Source organism: Anabrus simplex, chromosome 6 (assembly GCF_040414725.1).
Source record: "Anabrus simplex isolate iqAnaSimp1 chromosome 6, ASM4041472v1, whole genome shotgun sequence".
Lineage (NCBI taxonomy): Eukaryota > Metazoa > Arthropoda > Insecta > Orthoptera > Tettigoniidae > Anabrus > Anabrus simplex.
This window is the reverse complement of record NC_090270.1, coordinates 299,726,365-299,746,309: the sequence shown is the minus strand read 5'-3', so window position 1 is coordinate 299,746,309 and position 19,945 is coordinate 299,726,365. Positions and strand designations below refer to the sequence as shown.

General features: G+C 43.1%; 1 protein-coding gene across 1 annotated transcript in view; it reads right to left on the bottom strand.

Annotated features, from left to right (window-relative positions):
• Nucleotides 1-19,575, bottom strand: part of LOC136876484 (uncharacterized) — a 107,152-nt gene extending 87,577 nt beyond the window's left edge. Inside the window, exon 1 of the mRNA XM_067150482.2 lies at nt 19,285-19,575. The gene's annotated coding sequence lies outside the window, so the exon portion shown is untranslated. The remainder of the gene's footprint in view (nt 1-19,284) is intronic.
• Nucleotides 19,576-19,945: the final 370 nt, after the last annotated feature.

Below are 19,945 nucleotides of genomic sequence, written 5' to 3'. Positions count from 1 at the left end.
TTGAAAAGTGGTACGGGGACTGAAACGGTGTCCACTCAGCCTCGGGAGGTCAAATGCGTAGAGAGGGTTCGATTCCCGCTTCAGCCATCCTCGAAGTGGTATTCCAATTCTTCTCCAGGCAAATGCCGGGATGGTATCTAATTTAACGCTACGGCCACTTTCTTCTCTCTTCCTTGCCTATCTCTTCCAGTATTCCCATCCCCCACAAGGCCCCTGTTCAGCACAGCAGGCGAAGCTACCTGGGCGAGGTACTAGTTTTCCTCCCCCGTTGTATAACCAACCAAATGTCTCACGCTCCAGGACTCTGCCCTAAAGGTGGTAGATGTGGGGTCCCACGCTGAGTCTGCGGGGGGGGGACCGACCTTCAAAAGTAAACGGATTAAATAAATAAAATAAATAATAAAGGAACAGTTTTAAAAAGTAAAAGTATAGACGTACCGGTACTATAAAAACAAGTGATTGTTTTATTAGGTTTTCAAGTTCTTTGCTGAAATATTTATAATACGAGATAATCGGCGTTTTCTTTCTTTCTTTCTTTTGTAATATCAACTGAAGGCCTGAAACTGACCATAGACTACATGCCATTCTAGGTCACTGATACGTTCGAATATGATCAGATGAGAATAATAGGATTATGATATTTCTAAACGGTAGGCTGTATGAAGCGGTAACGTCTCAAAACACACGAGCACCAAAACACACGAAGTAAAAATTCGCAGGAAATAATTTTAAAAATGGCTACAAACCAGTCCCTGAATAGACTTTGTTATGAATTCCAATTAATGACTTTGGGGAACAGATACACTCAACTAGAGATGAGCTTAAGCGATATTTCAGAACATCGGTGACAGGCGTATCTGTGACACAAAAATATCTTATTTTTATCTGTGATTCATCGCAGGAAGCACGAGCATATGATTATCGTCGCGGGCGGCCAGTATGGAAATACTTCTATATGTCTTTTCACGAGAGTTTAATCCTGATGTAAACAATGCATATCCACGCCTCCGGCAAAGAAAGAGTTGTGATTCGCTGAGCGTGTAGTATCGACCTCCACCCCGTCAACGTCTCGTGTTCGGACGTACAGGGCTCCGCATCGCATACGACAACAGTGCGAAGATACGAACTTCTGAATAAACGACAAAACCTGGATTCTGTTCGCTCAGTTTATTGAACACATTCACAATGCACTGACTATGGTCATTTCTGAGCGGTTTTCCTCTTTTGTGCTTCACTACAGGCGATGGTCCTACCTCTTGCTCCATGTCTCGTTATTTAATCACTATTTTATATATAAAAATATATATACGGGTATATATGACAACCATTTGATTACGTACTCTTCCAAACTCTCTAAATGTAATAAACTATAAAAGTAATACCAAGTACTACTTTCCTTCAAGCTCGCACACAGTCGAGTGAGTGCGACGGTTGCTTTTCCAATCATCTACGTCCATGTCCAAGTGCAAAGGAAAGGTGCTCCGCCTATTTGTTTACATCAGGATTAAACTCTCGTGAAAAGACGTATAGTTGATCTGAAGACAATGTCGCGTAGTATTTTTCGGAAGATTCGAGACATTAGAAGTGGGAAAAATAATATTCACGTTTATAATTTAAAGTTTTAATAAAGCATAGGGAAAAGATTGTTACCAAGCTGCGGAATAAATTAGCAAGCGGAATGTGATTACCCGTGTCGTGTCTCCGGGATAACAATTATTTACAGTACTTAATGCAGGTAGGTTTAAAAATAAAATGAATACAGGGTTATTCAGCAAAGTTGTCCATCTCAAATAACTCGTGACACTTAATTTCACTTTCAGTAATGGTGCCAAAGGGCTAATAATCGGACTTAAAGTACTGTCATGCATGACGTTAATATTTTCTGAGATCATGGTACTAACTTCGCTTTTTTTAAAAAACGGTACCACACTAATTTGTACACATAGTCTTAAACCTACAAACATTAAAAATTCAGCACCGTGATTATTTTGAAAATCGAACAAGTACTTCTCGAAAAAATATTATGTTTTCAAACATGCCTCATTTGGCAGCTGAGGACTGATCTGTTCAATTGGCGCTATGTATTGTTGCTAGATAGGTATTCTTTCTACTATGCTCATAAATACACTATGACAAAATGTATGACTTATCACCTTTAACATCGCCGTAGGTGACTGGTAAATGAAAAACGGATGTAAACCTTGAGATACAGCAGATAGCATAGCCAGCGCCTCTCGGCATAGCCCTGTGAACGTGATTCAAGTACATAACTTAACCGATATGTTGTCACGGATACCTCCGTGACAGCGTATCTCATATACCGGTGACAGAAAAATATCGGTGACAAAGTAACAGGCTGTGATTTATCGACCATCTTTACACTTTACACTTAACCACACAAAAGTTGACCGTGCCAGAAGTTCTTTCAAAATCATCTTTTGAAATAGATGAACATATTGTGCAGAAGATCGGCAATGTGCAGAAGACAATGGGTTGGGATGTAGTACCATATCTGAAGTACTTATTTGATTACTGTTTAGTTGAATTAGCTATACCAAATGAATGGAGAGTTGCTATATATAGTAGCCCATGTGTATAAAGGAAAGGGTGGAAGACATAAAGCTGAAAATTACAGGCCAGTAATTTTGACATGTATTGCATGTAAGGTTTGGGAAGGCATTCTTTCTTATTGTATTAGACATGTTTGCGAAATTAATAACTGGTTCGATAGAAGGCAGTTCGGTTTTAGGAAAGGTTATTCCACTGAGCTCAGCTTGTAGGATTCCAGCACGATATAGCAGATATCTTGGATTCAGGAGGTCAAATGGACTGTATCGCGAGTAACCAGTCTAAAGCATTTGATAGGGTGCATCATGGGAGAATACTGGCAAAAATGAGTGCAATTGGACTAGACAAAAGAGTGACTGAATGGGTTGCTATATTTCTAGAAAATAGATCTCAGAGAATTAAAGTAGGTGATATGAGTAAAGGAGTGGAATGAGAGGTAAGGCTTTTTTGCGGATGTTATTCTCTATAGAGTGATAAATAAGTTACAAGATTGTGAGCAACTGCAACATGACCTCGATAATGTTGTGAGATGGACAGCAGGCAATGGTATGATGATAAGCGGGGTTAAAGGTCAGCTTGTGAGTTTCACAAATAGGAAAAGTCCTCTCAGTTTTAATTACTGCGTTGATGGGGTGAAAGTTCCTTTTGGGGATCATTGTATGTACCTAGGTGTTAATATAAGGAAATATCTTAATTGGGGTAATCACGTAAATGGGATTGTAAATAAAGGGTACACGTGGTTATGAGTGTGTTTAGGGGTTGTAGTAAGGATTGTAAAGGAGAGGGCATATAAGTTTCTGGCATGACCCCAACTAGAGTATGGTTCCAGTATATGGGACCCTCACCAGGATTACTTGATTCAAGAACTGGACAAAATCCAAAGAAAAGCCGCTCGATTTGTTCTGGGTGATTTCCGACAAAAGAGTAGCGTTAAAAAAATGTTGCCAAGTTTTGGCTGGGAAGAACTGGGAGAAAGAAGACGAGCTGCTCGACTGAGTGGTATGTACCGAGCTGTCAGCGGAGAGATGGTGTGGAATGACATTAGTAGACGAATAAGTTTGAGTGGCGTCTTTAAAAGTAGGAAAGATCACAATACTCGTATGAAGATAAAGTTGGAATTCAAGAGGACAAACTGGGGCAAATATTCATTTATAGGAAGGGGAGTTAGGGGATTGGAATAACTTACCAAGCAGATATTCAATAAATTTCCAATCTCATTGAAATCATTTAATAAAAGGCTAGGAAAACAACTAAGAGGGAATCTGCCACTTGGCGGACTGCCCTAAATCCAGATCAGTATTGATTGATTGATTGATTGATTGATTGATTGATTGATTGATTCCAAATATCATGTAATTCACTTGTATAGTGTCCTTATAATGACACTCATGCATGCGCGCACCACTCACGCACAAGCACCTTTATTATGTTCCACAATCAATACCCAGGGCCTCTCAAACGCCCAAAATTTCACGGGTGCAAACCGACGCTTAGAGGTTCTGTACATAGTGCATCGGTCCGACGACTCGGCTCTGTTCGCACCAGCGTTTAGTCTCAGGGCGACGAGAGAGGCAGCGCTATCGCTCAAAATTCAGGAGTGGAGGTCCGCACTCGGATCAACTTAGTGAAGTCGTCTTTTGCTCCTTGCGCCGCGCAATGCACCCGTGCATGCACTCTGAGAGGCCCTGCGTATAACCCCCCGCCCCACTATCCTGGCTACGTTACAAGTGACGTTAGTCAAAAACACTTTGTAGTGTTTTAGACAAAAACAGGCAGCTGAGTATTTGTTTCTTCCAGAATAAATGGATACCTCCAATCTATGCTTAACTACTTATATTTTCGGAGTGTTCGTGTGTGTTAGCAATAAAAATGAATTATGCTCACAAACATAAACGTAGGTAATCCGGTTGACAAGGATTAAATCTGTCGTATCTGCTTGTGTGACTGTGAGTCAAATAATGTTCTTTTTCTATTTTCCGTGCATGTTACTTGGACTTCACTTGGCTCGGACGAAAGCTAGAGTAGGTGACAGATCTCAAATACTTGAAAGAATTTTTTTTTTTTTTTTTTTTTTGCTGACGATGGGTAGGAAAGGCCTAGGAGTTGGAAGGAAGCGACCGTGGCCTTAAGCAAGGTACAGCCCCAGCATTTGCCTGGTGTGAAAATGGGAAACCACGGAAAACCATCTTCATGGCTGCCGACAGTGGGATTCGAACCCACTATCTCCCGGATGCCAGCTCACAGCCGCGCGCCTCTAACCGCATGGCCAACTCGCCCGGTAAGAGAAAATTAAACAACGCGAAAGGTCTTCCCAACAGGGAATATAAGAGTATGGGGACTCAACTGGATTCTGCCTAGTGCCTATCACCAATCGATATACAAACACAACGATCAGATTAAGAAAAATAGAATATGCATTTGTTTACTTGTGTGTGTGTGTGTGTTTAGTAATAATGTAAATTTGTGAAAACGTAGTGCCTCTCCGCCAGTTCCCCTCAGCAGCCGCTATCGTACTGTAAACAACCTTATTGGACCAGTTCCTGGAATTCACATGTTTTGAAACGCCGCGTATCAAGCAAAGTCCATCAAGGCGGCAATCAGCAAAAACAGAACAAAACAACGCTCACTCGAACACACGCAGCACATAAACAGTTTATTGCGCTGCACATTGAAAGCGCAGGGAACAGACAGTTGCGTTTTACAGTCAAATGCGCATCAAATAACGATGAAAATACTCTGTAAACGCACCACGGAAAGCATGAAAAGAGCATTAAAAGTATTTGCTACTACTACTATTACTAATGTCTGGCTCCATGGCTAAATGGTTAGGTGCTGGTCTTTGGTCACAGGGGTCCCGGGTTCGATTCCCGGCTGGTACGGGGGCTGGGTGTATGTGTCGTCTTTATCATCATTTCATCCTCATTACGATGCGCAGGTCGCCTACGGGAGTCAAGTCAAAAGACTCAAAAGACCTGCATCTGGCGTGCCGAACGTGTCCTCGGACATTCCCGGCACTAAAAGCTATACGACCGGGCGAGTTGGCCGTGCGCGTAGAGGCGCGCGGCTGTGAGCTTGCATCCGGGAGATAGTAGGTTCGAATCCCACTATCGGCAGCCCTGAAGATGGTTTTCCGTGGTTTACCATTTTCACACCAGGCAAATGCTGGGGCTGTACCTTAATTAAGGCCACGGCCGCTTCCTTCCAACTCCTAGGCCTTTCCCATCCCATCGTCGCCATAAGACCTATCTGTGTCGGTGCGACGTAAAGCCCCTAGCAAAAAAAAAAAAAGCTATACGCCATTTCAACTACTACTACTACTATATAATAATAATGTTATTGGTTTTACGTCACACTAACTACATTTTTATGTTCATCGGAGACGCCGAGGTGCCGGAATTTCGTCCTGCAGGAGTTACTTTACGTGCTAGTAAATCTACCGGCACGAGGCCGATGTATTTGAGCACCTTCAAATACCACCGGACTGAGCCAGGATCGAACCTGCCAAGTTGCCCTCAGAAGGCCAGTGATCTACCGTCTGAGCTACTCAGCTCGGCTACTACTAAAAATAAGTATTTTAATTCCGTTCCCTGATGGTGTAGAGCGGGCCTCCTAGTGCTTCCATTCGCTCTAAGGTCGAGATAAGAAGCGGTGATTGAGGTGCGGAGAAGGTGAGTGAGTTGTGGGCTATAAAAGGATCTGTCCCGGCATTTGTCTTCAATGTTGCCAACTTAGCTTTTTCCCGCTAAATCTAGCTTATTTAATCCAATGTTTCGCGGCTAAAGAACAATTCTTTCCGCTGTAGCGGTTCCCCTGCTATATCTAGCTTATTTCATTCAACGTGCCACATGTGATGTGGCGTTATGGTTCCCCCAGTATGAACGAACACACACTCCTCTCCCCACTCTCTCTCTCTCTCTCTCTCTCTCTCCCTCTCTCTCTCTCTCTCTCTCTTTGTATGATGTAGCAACAGCGAAACTACATAGCTATGATCTGGTACGCGACTCACCACTGGTCTAGCGGGAGCATGGAATGTGCCTTTATGATGTAATATTATGACATCCCTTCTCATACTTCAGTTTTACTATCGTCCGATGGCATCACGAAACTTCCTTACTTGTGCCAGGCTCCTCACTTTCATCTATCATATCCGACCTTCCTTGGTCAACTCTTGTTCTTTTCCGACCCCGGCGGAATTAGGTCACGAAGTCTACGGGGTCTTTCACTTTCACGCCCTTCGAGGTTCTTTTCTTTCTTTGGCCGATATCTTTATTTTTCGAAGTGTCGAATGTCTTCTATATTTTCTCTCTGATTAGTGTTTTATAGAGGATGGTTGTCTAGTTGTATTTCCTCTTATCACTACGACCTCCACCTGACAGGACTAGCTCAGTGTACATAATGAAATACCCATAGTTTACTGTTATAGTAGTATGCTAACTGAACAGAACAAAAAACAATTTCATTCTCTACCCGGTGAGCAGTGAAGTACAGGCCGTACTGTAGCAAGCGCGGGAAAGCAATCAGCTGATCGTTAGGGGGAAAGTTTAGCACGTGACTTAGTTGAGTTCGCTGTTTTATTGAAATCTTTAACGCAGTAGGACCGACCGTGAGTTTTTAGCCTATCAGCCTCATTTTGGGCTTTGAGTGCTAAAGCTGGACGATGTAAATCTTATTTCCGTGGCTTGACTTGTTTGGCGGCCCGGTGTTTCTCTTCATTCATGGCTGGTCAGAGTGTGACCTGCGCCCTTTGGGGCGGCTTCTCAAATAGTCCTCGGAACACTGGTGAGTAGGCCCGAGGATGTCATGAAGTGTGTCGGTGAAGCAATTTCAACTTAAGGTCACCCATCCAAGTGGTGACAATGGCCGATGTCCGCGTGTTTACTCAGATATATTCCAGACTGAGTCGTTATCGATTGCATTATTAAGTGAAAAGTCTTCAATTAGTGAAGAAAACTTAGTGTGAGCGTGTATTCATGTGAGACTATAGGTTAAGAATATCGCTCTGCCGTGTTTTAATTTTGTACTTTATTTTGTAATGTTATATCCCTAGTGTAAAATGTATTGAGTTAGTGCATTCAGCGTTTTATTTCTGCTAGTTCTTTCTTTGCTTTACATCAGATATGTCTTATGGCGGCGATGGGATAGGGAAGGCCTAGGAATTGGAAGGAAGCGGCCGTGGCCTTAATTAAGGTGTAGCCCCGGCGTTTGCCTGGTGTGAAAATGGGGAACCACGGCAAACCATCTTCGGGGCTGCCGACAGTGGGGTTCGAACCCACTATCTCCCGAATACTGGATACTGGCCACACTTAAGCGACTGCAGCTATCGAGCTCGGTCATATAAATCTCTGGTAAGACCCAACTAGAGTATGGTTCCAGTGTATGAGACCATCACCAGGATTACCTGATTCAAGAACTGGAAAAAATCCAAAGAATAGCAGCTCGATTTGTTCTGGGTGATTTCCGACAAAAGAGTAGCGTTACAAAATTGTTGCAAAGATTGGGCTGGGAAGAATTGGGAGAAAGAAGACGAGCTGCTCGACTAAGCGGTATGTTCCGAGCTGTCAGCGGAGAGATGGCGTGGAATGACATTAGTAGACGAATACGTTTGAGTGGCGTCTTTAAAAGTAGGAAAGATCGCAATATGAAGATAAAGTTGGAATTCAAGGGGACAAACTGAGGCAAATATTCATTTATAGGAAGGGGAATTAGGGATTGGAATAACTTACCAAGGGTGATGTTCAACAAATTTCCAATCTCTTTGAAATCATTTAAGAAAAGGCTAGGAAAACAACAGATAGGGAATCTGCCACCTGGGCGACTGCCCTAAATGCAGATCAGTATTGACAATGATTGATTGATTGATTGATTGATTGATTGATTGATTGATTGATTGATTGATTGATTGATTGATTGATTGATTGATTGATTGATTGATTGATTTTAGGTAGGCCTACTGAAATGGTGGTACAGAAATAATTTACATTTGTAGTATATTGTATTGGTAATTGGTTGCTTGTTTTCTATCAGTGTGTATGATGTGAATGTTCCAGTTCACTAGAAAATGAATGGAAATTGCAAGAATATGTCTCAAAGTGTTAGCCTGTAGCCTCCTCAGGGAAACGAACGGATGTACGCGAGAAATAGAACGTTACGGGGAAGGATATGCATTGCATATCAGAACTAACTAAAAATATTGATGAAATTTTTTGGTTTTATAAGGTGTTAAGAGTTTCTTAAGTAATTTAATCAAGTGTGTTATTCAAGCGGAGCGAGTGCATATTGCCTCGAAGTCCCACCCAAAGCGTGACGTCATCAGAGCTACAGTACGGCCTGTACATCACGAAGGCAGTGGCAGTGCTATAAATATTTGGCTTACTTTTTAAACTTTTTCTAGTTCTGATTTAGTTTTCCTAGCTTATTTTGGATGATGATCTAGCTTGAAAAAGAAAACCTACAACCTGTTTTCCAGTCATTGACCGGGTCAGGGACGTAATGAATGAAGCAGATATAGGCTATTAGTACGATGGGGTCGCCACTCCCAAAGTGATTTTATTAATGAATGATAGATACTATGAAATGAGAATGGAGAGTGTTGCTGGAATGAAAGATGACAGGGAAAACCGGAGTACCGGGAGAAAAACCTGTCCGGCCTCCGCTTTGTCCAGCACAAATCTCACATGGAGTGACCGGGATTTGAACCACGGTATCCAGCGGTGAGAGGCCGACGCGCTGCCACCTGAGCCACGGAGGCTCTCGATGATCTAGCTTATTAAATGAAAATTGTGTTGGCACTACTGTTTGCTTTGCGCAGGAGCATGTAAAACCACGGAAAGACATTCTCAGGACAGTCGAGAGTGGGGTCCAGTCCCTTCGCCTTCCAAATGCACTGCTAGAACTAGCCGCTGTTTCCGAAGCCCGCTCTGCTCGATGAAATATTTCTTCCAACGTTGTCTACAGCTAGCCACAGACGAAAGAATGAGAAGTTCATCATCATCATCATCATTATCTGTTTACCCTCCAGGGTCGGCTTTTCCCTCGGACACAGCGAGGGATCCCACCTCTACCGCCTCAAGGGCAGTGTCCTGGAGCTTCAGACTCTTGGTCGGGGATACAACTGGGGAGAATGACCAGTACCTCGCCCAGGCGGCCTCACCTGCTATGCTGAACAGGGGCCTTGTGGAGGGATGGGAAGATTGGAAGGGATAGGCAAGGAAGAGGGAAGGAAGCGGCCGTGGCCTTATGTTAGGTACCATCCCGGCATTCGCCTGGAGGAGAAGTGGGAAACCACGGAAAACCACTTCCAGGATGGCTGAGGTGGGAATCGAACCCACCTCTACTCAGTTGACCTCCCGAGGCTGAGTGGACCCCGTTCCAGCCCTCATACCACTTTTCAAATTTCGTGGCAGAGCCGGGAATCGAACCCGGGCCTCCGGGGGTGGCAGCTAATCACGCTAACCACTACACCACAGAGGCGGGAATGAGAAGTTATGGCCACAAATTCTGTACGTTTGCTTGTTATATTGAACAGTAGGTATGGTTTAAGTCCGCTTCTGTGGTGTAGTGGTTAGTGTTAGCTGCCACCCCCAGAGGCCCGGGTGCGATTCCCGGCTCTGCCACGAAATTTGAAAAGTGGTACGAGGATCGGAACGGGGTCCACTCAGCCTCGGGAAGTCAACTGATTAGAGGGGGATTCGATTCCTACTTCAGCCATCCTCGAAGTGGTTTTCTGTGGTTTTCCACTTCTTCACCAAGCAAATGCCGGGATGGTACACAACTTAAGGCCACGGCCATTTCTTCCCTCTTCCTTATCAATTCCTTCCAATCTTTCCTTTTCCCGACAAGAGTCCTGTTTAGCATAGCAGGTGAGGTCGCTTGGGCGAGGTACTGGTCCTCCTTCCGAGTTTTATCCCTGACACCACCCTTGAGGCTGTAAAGGTGGGATCCCTCGCCGAGTTCGAGGGAAAAACCAACCCTGGAGGGTAAACGGACTAAGAAAGAAAGAAAGAAAGAAAGAAAGAAAGAAATGGTTTACAATTTTGTGCTTTGAACACAGCTTTGTCCGCTGTTGTTTCAGTTTACGGTGAAGTTCAGTCGACTGACCTCTAGAAAAATCTAATCGGCTGATATTTTATGTCGTACTCCTCTTGTCATTTGCGAATGCAGTATACAGGATGAAGCGAAATTCGCGCAGTCGGGCGTCGCAGCGCGACTCCTCACATGCCAGCAATAAAAAAATGTCTTATTTAACGTCAAATGTAAAAAAAATGTCTCGCACAAAAGTTCGTCTTGCGAGTATATCCGGCAAAAAAAGAACGTTGAAGAGTGGCAATTTGACAACACTGTAACCACATGTAGGGTAACTACCTCTATCAGCACGTACTAGTTGTAGAGTTGGTGCACTGGATAGAGTTTTGGGTTAGCATGCAGGAGGTCGAGGGTTCGATCCTGGGTTGAGGCGCACTTTTTTATTTGCTAATTTCCATCGGACATTACATACTATAATACAGTAAGAAACCGTTTCTTAGGTCACATGTATCTTACATTTACAAAATTTAGTAACGCTGAACACGTTGTAACGCATCTAGTAAATGAAATGGTGCGAATAAATTCACGCCCACGACGTGGAAAGGGTATCTTTCAAAACTAACCAATGAAAACGAATGTTCGTGCATTTCTAGGATCGTAGTATGTAAGTGCAAATGGTTTCTAGAGGACCCGCTGCAATCGCTGTTGACGATTAAGATGCCCGATACCAACCACCTGGACTACATTTACGAAAAAGAAACATACGCTTTAAACCAGTATCGACCCCCTCGACCTCCTACATGCTAACCCAAATCTCTATCCACTGCTCCAACTGTACAGCACGACCAATATTTTCTGACAGGGGTAGTTACCCTACATGTGGTTACAGTGTTGCCAGATTGCCACTCTTCAATGTCCTTTTTCTCCCGGATATACTCACAGAACGAACTTTTGTGAGATACTTTTTTTATTGCTGGCATATGAGGAGTCGCGCTGCGACGCCTGAGTGCGCGAATTTCGCTTCACTCTGTATAGGTAGAGCCCTGCACGGATGCGGATATCCGCGAAGTTAGTGTCTTGGCGGATACAAACTATATGGCAGTGCGGATAATTTTGCTGATAATTTGTAAATAATGAAGTTTATTGATTTTCACTCAGGTATACTTTTATTTTTGCTTGTGGTTAGGCGACCCTTGACAGTGGTATGGGAGAATGGTGGTATATAATGAGCTTTGAGACCATAAAGCCGTAAATCTGACCAAGTCTTACTTGTTCCTCCCCGCATTTAATGGAAGGAAGAAACAATGGTCAAGACGTCGGTAGTTGTCGCAAGTGAAAATCCTTCATAGGCCTATAGGGGTTCTGATGCTACGTATGAGGCCTATTGTATTATGTTAACATATCTATCCGTTTCAATACCTTGCGTGTAATATAGCCTACTCTAGTTAAATATCTAATATCTGCCGATATCCATTCGCGGATGCGGAGCGGATATTATTTTGTTCCACGCAGGGATCTACATATAGGAAGGTATTTCATTTTCTGCCACCGAGCGCGATAGCTGCAGTCGCTTAAAGTGCGGCAAGTATTCGGTAGGGCCTATTCGAAAGATAGTGGGTTCGAACCCTACTGTCGGCAGCCCTGAAGACGTTTTCCGTTGTTTCCCATTTTCACACCATGCAAATGGCCCGTTCTTATCATATCGTCGCCATAAGACCTTTCTGTGTCGGTGCGACGTTAAGCAACTTGTAAACAAAGTATATAAAGAAAATTTAAAAAAAAAAACATAGCCTGCCTTCTTCCGAGTTGCTTTCTGATAGTAACTTGAAGTTTCTGTATTTCTGATTGGAGAACATTGTGCACCGTTCTCACTAACGAACTCATTTCTGACCAGCCGACAACATCGTTTAGAAGTCTATCTATGGGTCTTCGCGTCTACTACCACCACCAGGACTTAATTTACTGTTCATGTAGAAACAGCGGATTTTCTAGAGCTTAGGTTATCGGTATTACGGTTTTCGGTTAATATTTCGGAAAAGTAATAATGTACTTTTAATAATTTGGAACATCCTTTTTTAAGTCCTTTTTTTCTAAAATCCTTTTTTTTCTCGAATATTGGAAGATGGGGCCCAACATTATATATGCTCATTGTGGGACGTTGTAGGCCAGAAAAAGGTGAGTTTTATTTGTATTTTTTTACCTTTTTTCGGCGCTTTTTGGCTTAAAGATGCTGTTTAGCTTTTTAAGGTTTTAACGGCCTTTTTTTTCGCAACTTGTCCTTATTTCAACTATTATTTTTACTGCCCATTCTCATTTTGAACCATCATTAGTTCATTCATCACCTCTTAAACAGATTTTCTCTACTAAATAATATTTTAAGTCCGCCTCTGTGGTGTAGTGGTTAGCGTGATTAGCTGCCACCCCCGGAGGCCCGGGTTCGATTCCAGGCTCTGCCACGAAATTTGAAAAGTGCTATGAGGGCTGGAACGGGGTCCACTCAGCCTCGGGAGGTCAACTGAGTAGAGGTGGGTTCGATTCCCACCTCAGCCATCCTGGAAGTGGTTTTCCGTGGTTTCCCACTTCTCCTCCAGGCGAATGTCGGGATGGTACCTAACATAAGGCCACGGCCGCTTCCTTCCCTCTTCCTTGCCTATCCCTTCCAATCTTCCCATCCCTCCATAAGACCCCTGTTCAGCATAGCAGGTGAGGCCGCCTGGGCGAGGTACTGGTCATTCTCCCCAGTTGTATCCCCGACCAAGAGTCTGAAGCTCCAGGACACTGCCCTTGAGGCGGTAGAGGTGGGATCCCTCGCTGTGTCCGAGGGAAAAGCCGACCCTGGAGGGTAAACAGATGACGATGATGATGAATAATATTTTAAGCATATATGAAGAGGGAGAAAACGAAATGAAATTGTACCGGGCGGTACACCTCCGCTCCGCTAATTCAAACTTTGCGCCAGTTGAAACTCCTCTACTGGAGGAAGCCTGAACTCTAACAACCGTGTTAATTCTAAAGTTTATCAGAAGATGTCATTACTATAAATTTTGAAGTGTTCTGAACTGTGTCTTTTTCGATTTATATTTATTTTCTCTGTAGCAAGAAGTGTGAACATTCTCTTCTAGATGGCACCACTTAAGAACTACAATTGTGCACCCTAGTGCAAAGTGAAGGAACTTTTCTTTGAAGAAATTTTGCAGTCATAAGTTTGCTCTTTGTTAAATTTCTTTCTGTCATTGTTTAAGTTGGCAATGTTAATCCGTTCTTTCCGCCAGTTTTGAAATTGGCCGATCGTAAATTTCTGTAATTAATTTTCCACCAATCCTGGTTTTCTTCTCCAGTTTTGATATGTAATATTTTGGCCGTCCAATAAAAAGCTTGTGGGTGGGAGTAATCATTCATGAAACGTCTCGAATTTTCCGCGAGGGTATATAAACTGCTGATTTTCTGGTCTCCTCGCCACTTCAGTAACATCTATCACTGTGTAAATTATGTAGCAGGGGGCGGGAAGCGCCTCTTTCGTCGGGCAGCAGTTCATCAATAAGGTAATGGCCTTTTAATAACTTATTTTCTTGCTAGCTCAGCATTTTAACTCTCGGGGCAGGTTCGATACCTTTTACCATGTAACTTTCCTCTAAAATGTAAAAGACTCTTGGTATAAATTATGTCTCTTTAAACTACAAATTGGGATAGAGAGTGCCTAACCCTCTCGAGCTCCCATTCATTTTGTTTTGAGGTGACTACGTTTTCATAACAGTTTCCCTTCTACTCGTAATGTCATAAAGTTTTCTATCGTGTCACCTCCGTAGAATGGGATTAGCCCTTGCATAAGCGGCCTAGGGCCAAATTAGGTTTTAATAAAGTGTATTAGGAGTGCAAGTACGCCTCCACTCAAATTGGTATTTTGGGGCCATGTCATTGTCCGGTTTCTTCACTGAATAGGCCTCAGTAGGTTGGGTATTTTTACCCCTGTGTTATTGTACTTGGAGGACAGCTTGAATGTGGAGTTTGGTGTGGCCTTTGATGGGCTTGAACTTTGAGAGCGAGTTGCTCTTTCTTAAAATTTGGTTTCTGTGTGCCTCGAGGAGGCTTTACCGTGTAATGGGGAGCAAGAGCTCCTGGGCATGATTGGGGTCTTCTGCCCCTTTGTTGAATCTTGTATATGGGTAAAGTTGGGCTTATAGCTCAAGAATTGTGTGTCTGGCTCTCGGAGCCCAAATCCTGTAACCACTGTAATTGTACATTCTCGATTTGTTGCTAGGCTACTAAGTACCTGTTATATTTGTTATTTCTTGATCTTGAAAAGAAAATATAACCTTGTTAAAATTTTAAATTAACTTTAATTTAGTAGATTGAGACCTATTCATCCCAGCACCTTCTTTCACCTCTGCTGATCCACCAAACCACGGTAACAGAAATAAAAAAGTGAAACTTGTGCTTGAAAAACCACGGGGAGATTGTGAGTTTCACAAATAGGAAAAGTCCTCTCAGTTTTAATTACCATGTTGATGGTGTGAAAGTTCCTTTTGGGGATCATTGTAAGTACCTAGGTGTTAATATAAGAAAAGACCTTCATTGGGATAATCACATTAACGGGATTGTAAATAAAGGGTAGGCCTACAGATCTTTGCATATGGTTATGAGGGTGTTCAGGGGTTGTAGTAAAGATGTAAAGGAGAGGGCATATAAGTCTCTGGTAAGACTCCAACTAGAGTATGGTACCAGTGTATGGGACCCTCACCAGGATTACTTGATTCATGAACTGGAAAAAAATCCAAAGAAAAGCAGCTCGATTTGTTTTGGGTGATTTCCGACAAATGAGTAGCGTTGTAAAAATGTTGCAATGTTTTGGCTGGGAAGACTTGGGAGAAAGGAGACAAGCTGCTCGACTAAGTGGTATGTTCCGAGCTGTCAGTGGAGAGATGGCGTGGGAGGACATCAGTAGACGAATAAGTCTGAGTGGTGTCTTTAAAAGTAGGAAAAATCACAATATGAAGATAAAGCTGGAATTCAAGAGTACAAATTGGGGAAAATATTTGTTTATAGTAAGGGGAGTTAGGGATTGGAATAACTTACCAAGGGAGGTGTTCAATAAGTTTCCAAGTTCCTTGCAATCATTTAAGAAAAGACTAGGAAAACAACAGTTAGGGAATCTGCCACCTAGGAGACTACCCTAAATGCAGATCAGTAGTGATTGATTGAACTGATTTTTCAATCGCTCTGTTTTCGTTTTTGCACACCATTCATCTGCTCATTAATTCATTTAAGACCGACCGAGTTGGCTGTGTGGTTAGGGTCACGTAGCTGTGAGCTTGCGTTCGGGAGATCGTGAGTTCGAATCCCACTGCCGACAGCTCTGAGGGTGGTTTTTCGTGGTTTCCCACTTTCACAACCTGTAAATCCTGGGGTTGTACCTCAATTAAGGCCACGGCCGCTACTTTGCGAATCCTAACCCCTATACCTGAAACAATACAACTACAGTAGTAAACTTTACATTAGGAGGATTGCGCACAATGTGCATATAGGAAAGAGAAATTGTCTTAATTGCATAGTTCAGGATCACTGCCTATGCAAGATAATTCATTCACTCTTATCGAGAAATTGTATATAGATCAACAACAACCTGTCTAGATCAGAGGCAATCCAGCAGACGACGGGAGTGTTGCAGGGAGATCCTTAAAGTCCGATGTTGTTCAACATTGCCACAAGGGACGTAGTTGAATCAAACTTTACATTATTGAAGAGAACTAAAATCCAGCTCCTTAGCTGAATGGTCAGTGTTAGCGTCTTCGGTTCAGACGACTCCGGGTTCAATTCCCTGCCGGAGTAAGGATTTTAGCTGCTCATGGTTAATTCCTCTGGGGCCCAACAATTGGTAAAGAGATTCATCCCGACGCATTGGAACTAAGCGGCAACCGAAGCGGGTGTAACACTTTCAAAATTCAAACACTGTTGAGAACATTACTACGAATCCGTTAGAGATCATCTTTTGAATGGTGACCGCTTCGTTACACGGGAGTTGTGATAGAACCCCCGTCTGAGCGACCACAGAAATAACAACAGTGAGAGGGTACCAATCATGCCACAGGTAAGCAACACTGGTCGTGGTCACGTCATGGATGTGTGGCCGGTCATTCCCACTCACACACACTACACATACACCAGCACATCAACACAAGCACACCACCGTGTTGTAAGTCCGATACTCAGAACTTGATAAAATTAATTAGCTGCAAATAGAACCGCGCTGTGTCAACACCGTTTAGCAGTAACGGCGATTGGGAATTAAAAGTGCGGGAGCAAAAATATACAGATAGCAAACACCATCCGGGTTTGTGGGATATAGCGGACGGGGTTTTATATAAATCTAAACTGAAGTAAGAAAGGCTTGTTCATGGTCTCTTGAAAGTATTTCGACAGAGAGGTAAACGTTGACAGTTTCCCAATTTAAGTGCGGTAATAATATTTTTTGAGATTTTGATTCAATAGTATACGATAAAACTTTCACCAAAGGAACAACATTACACATTTATTACAATTAAAAAGAAGTACGGTGTGATTATACAATTAAAATCATTTAGTATTTGACTACACAGTAAAAAAACGAACAGACACTAACGAGATTGCCAGACTGACGAATGCACGCAGCAAGCGGGTGAATCATACCTCAGTGTAGGCTACATGACCTTAGCAAAATTCCCTATTACCCTTCCTCACTACATACCGTATGTAAAGTCTCCACTACTCGCAGTGGCGCTGCAGAAATCGGTTAGCCGGGACGAACGGTATTTTGTGTGTATTTCCGCTAATACTTTTGATAATTGTTTTTTTTCTTTTTTTTGCTTTACGTCGCACCGACACAGATAGGTCTTATGGCAACGGTGGGATAGGAAAGGCCTAGGCATGGAAAAGAAGCGGCCGTGGCCTTAATTAAGCTACAGCCCCAGCATTTGCCTGGTATGAAAATGGGAAACCACGGAAAACCATCTTCAGGGTTCCGGACAGTGGGGTTCGAACCCACTATCTCCCGGATGCTAGCTTACAGCTGCGCGACCCTAACCGCACGGCCAGCTCGCCCGGTTTGGTAATAATTAAAGAAAATAAAGGAAATAAATAGCTGATAAGACAACAGGGCTCGTACAAATTGCTTTTTTAAAAAAAAAAAATCCTATAATTCCAAGTTTCATCCGGTTAAAAGGTAATAAAAATGTAACATTTTCTCCAAAAAGTGGGGGGGGGGGCGGGTGCCCCCCTCGCTCCCCTTAATCCCCGTTACTGCTGTCTAGACTAAATAGCCCTTACTTACCGTGGAGCCTGTGGTGTACTGTACTGCTCCACAGACACACACAGCCAGTAAATGGGTTGGGGTGCCACTGAACAACGTGTGTAATATATTAACAATGAAGAAGAAATATGAAAGACCGATCAAGTGGCTGCGTGGTTTGGGGGATGTGGGTTGCAGTCCCACTGTCGCAGCCTGAAGATGTTTTCCGTGGTTTCCTCCTGTGGGTGACGGCGGTAGAATAACACCCACAGTATAGACTACCCTGCTTGTCGTAAGAGGCGACTAAAAGGGGCCCCAGTGGCTATCAACTTGGGAGTGTGGGTTGGCGACCACGGGGCCCTTAGCTTAGTCCTGGAATTGCTTCCACTTACATGTGTCAGGCACCTCACCTTCATCTATCCTTGGTCAATTCTTATTCTTTTCCGACCCGGACGGTATTAGATCATTCGAGGCCTCGTCTTTCATTTTCACGCCCTTCGAGGCCCGCTTGTCTTCCTTTTGGCCGATACCTTCATTTTTTCTCTTTGATTAGTGTTATATAGAGGATGATTGCCTAGTTATACTTCCTCTTAAAACAATAATGACCATCACCACCTTTTCCGTGATTTCGTTTCCTATTTTCGTACTAGGCAAATGCTGGGGCTGTAACTTAATTAATGTCACGGTCGCTTCCTTCCCACTCATAGCTAAAGTTCTTTCCTATCCAGGGTGCGAAATCGGAAAATAATTATGGGGGGAGAAGGATTATAGGGCTTAACTACTAGGGTTTATTTCATGCAGTACCCGGACGGGGCAGGGGTATATAATTCCCTTGCAACTAAATTACCCCGTCCGCCTGAAAAATGTAAATTTAAAATGTTTTGGTTTGAATTCTGTTGTTATAACAAGAATGGTGTTCAATGGAAAATTACTCCCGGGTTTCAGGTGGACTTGCCAGAGTGAAACATGAACAACAGGCTGCATGTGCGGAGTTACCACCACTACATTGGTTTATTGTTCAATGCCAGGCAGTCATACACAAGATAGAAATAATAGGATATCATTGTTGATATTTTTATGAAAATATGCAGAGTGAAAAACACTGATTTCAGTAATATATGTGTTTTATTTTCCTCGTTTTATAGTGAAAGAATCCCCCCTGGGCAATTTTAGTGGGGGGAACCTTTGAGATAAAATCATCGGGGAAGGGGGGGGGGACCCTACCATCCCCCCGCGATTTAGCACCCTGTTCCTATCCTACTGTCGCCATAAGACATGTCTGTGTCGATGCGACGTAAAGCAATTAGTTATAAGTGAACTGAGTCGAAGCTGAATAGAGATGACTTGAGATATCACAAAAGAAAAAGAAAACACATAAATGGAATGTGAGTAATTACCATAAAGATCACGTACATGACGATAAGTTTACTTACAAGAATAATATTTCCGTAATTCTTCTCCGGAATCAGTACAATGTGTGACGCGGACTGCTGTGGATATCGCAGTTCACCATGCAATGCAGTAAGTCTGAAGATAAACCAACCACAGGCCTCTACCACCACAGCCAAAACAGATTGCGAATAACTGCACAGCTCTTTCTCGCGGAACAATGTGGATACTGCACATTATCAACCGAGTAGGAGTGGCTGAGTGATAAGTATAAATGTAAAGAGCATTTTAGCGTCCCTTGTTAGCGTCTGTACAGTGCCACCCAGTTTGTTGGTCCGCTTCCGGAACCAGAACGTGCAGCCGCAGCCTTTGGCGTCCGCCTTCCCTCCAAGCAGTTTTGCCAACTTCACTTTTCCCCCGCTAAATCCAGCTTATTTGCTTCAACGTACCTCATGGAAGTGGTGTAGTGCCCCACCCAGTATGAACGAACAGCGGCAACATGGAATATGCCTTTATGATGTAATAGTGCCGGTATGACATCCCTTCTTATAATTCAGTTTCGTCCGATGACCTCATAAAACCTCCTTGCTTGTGCCAGGCACCTCACTTCATTTGCACTTGCATCAAAATTGTCAGTGTCACATTTTAATAGCTAACAGAAATAACAAGAAACTCTCTTATCATTAAGTAATGAATTACATTCCT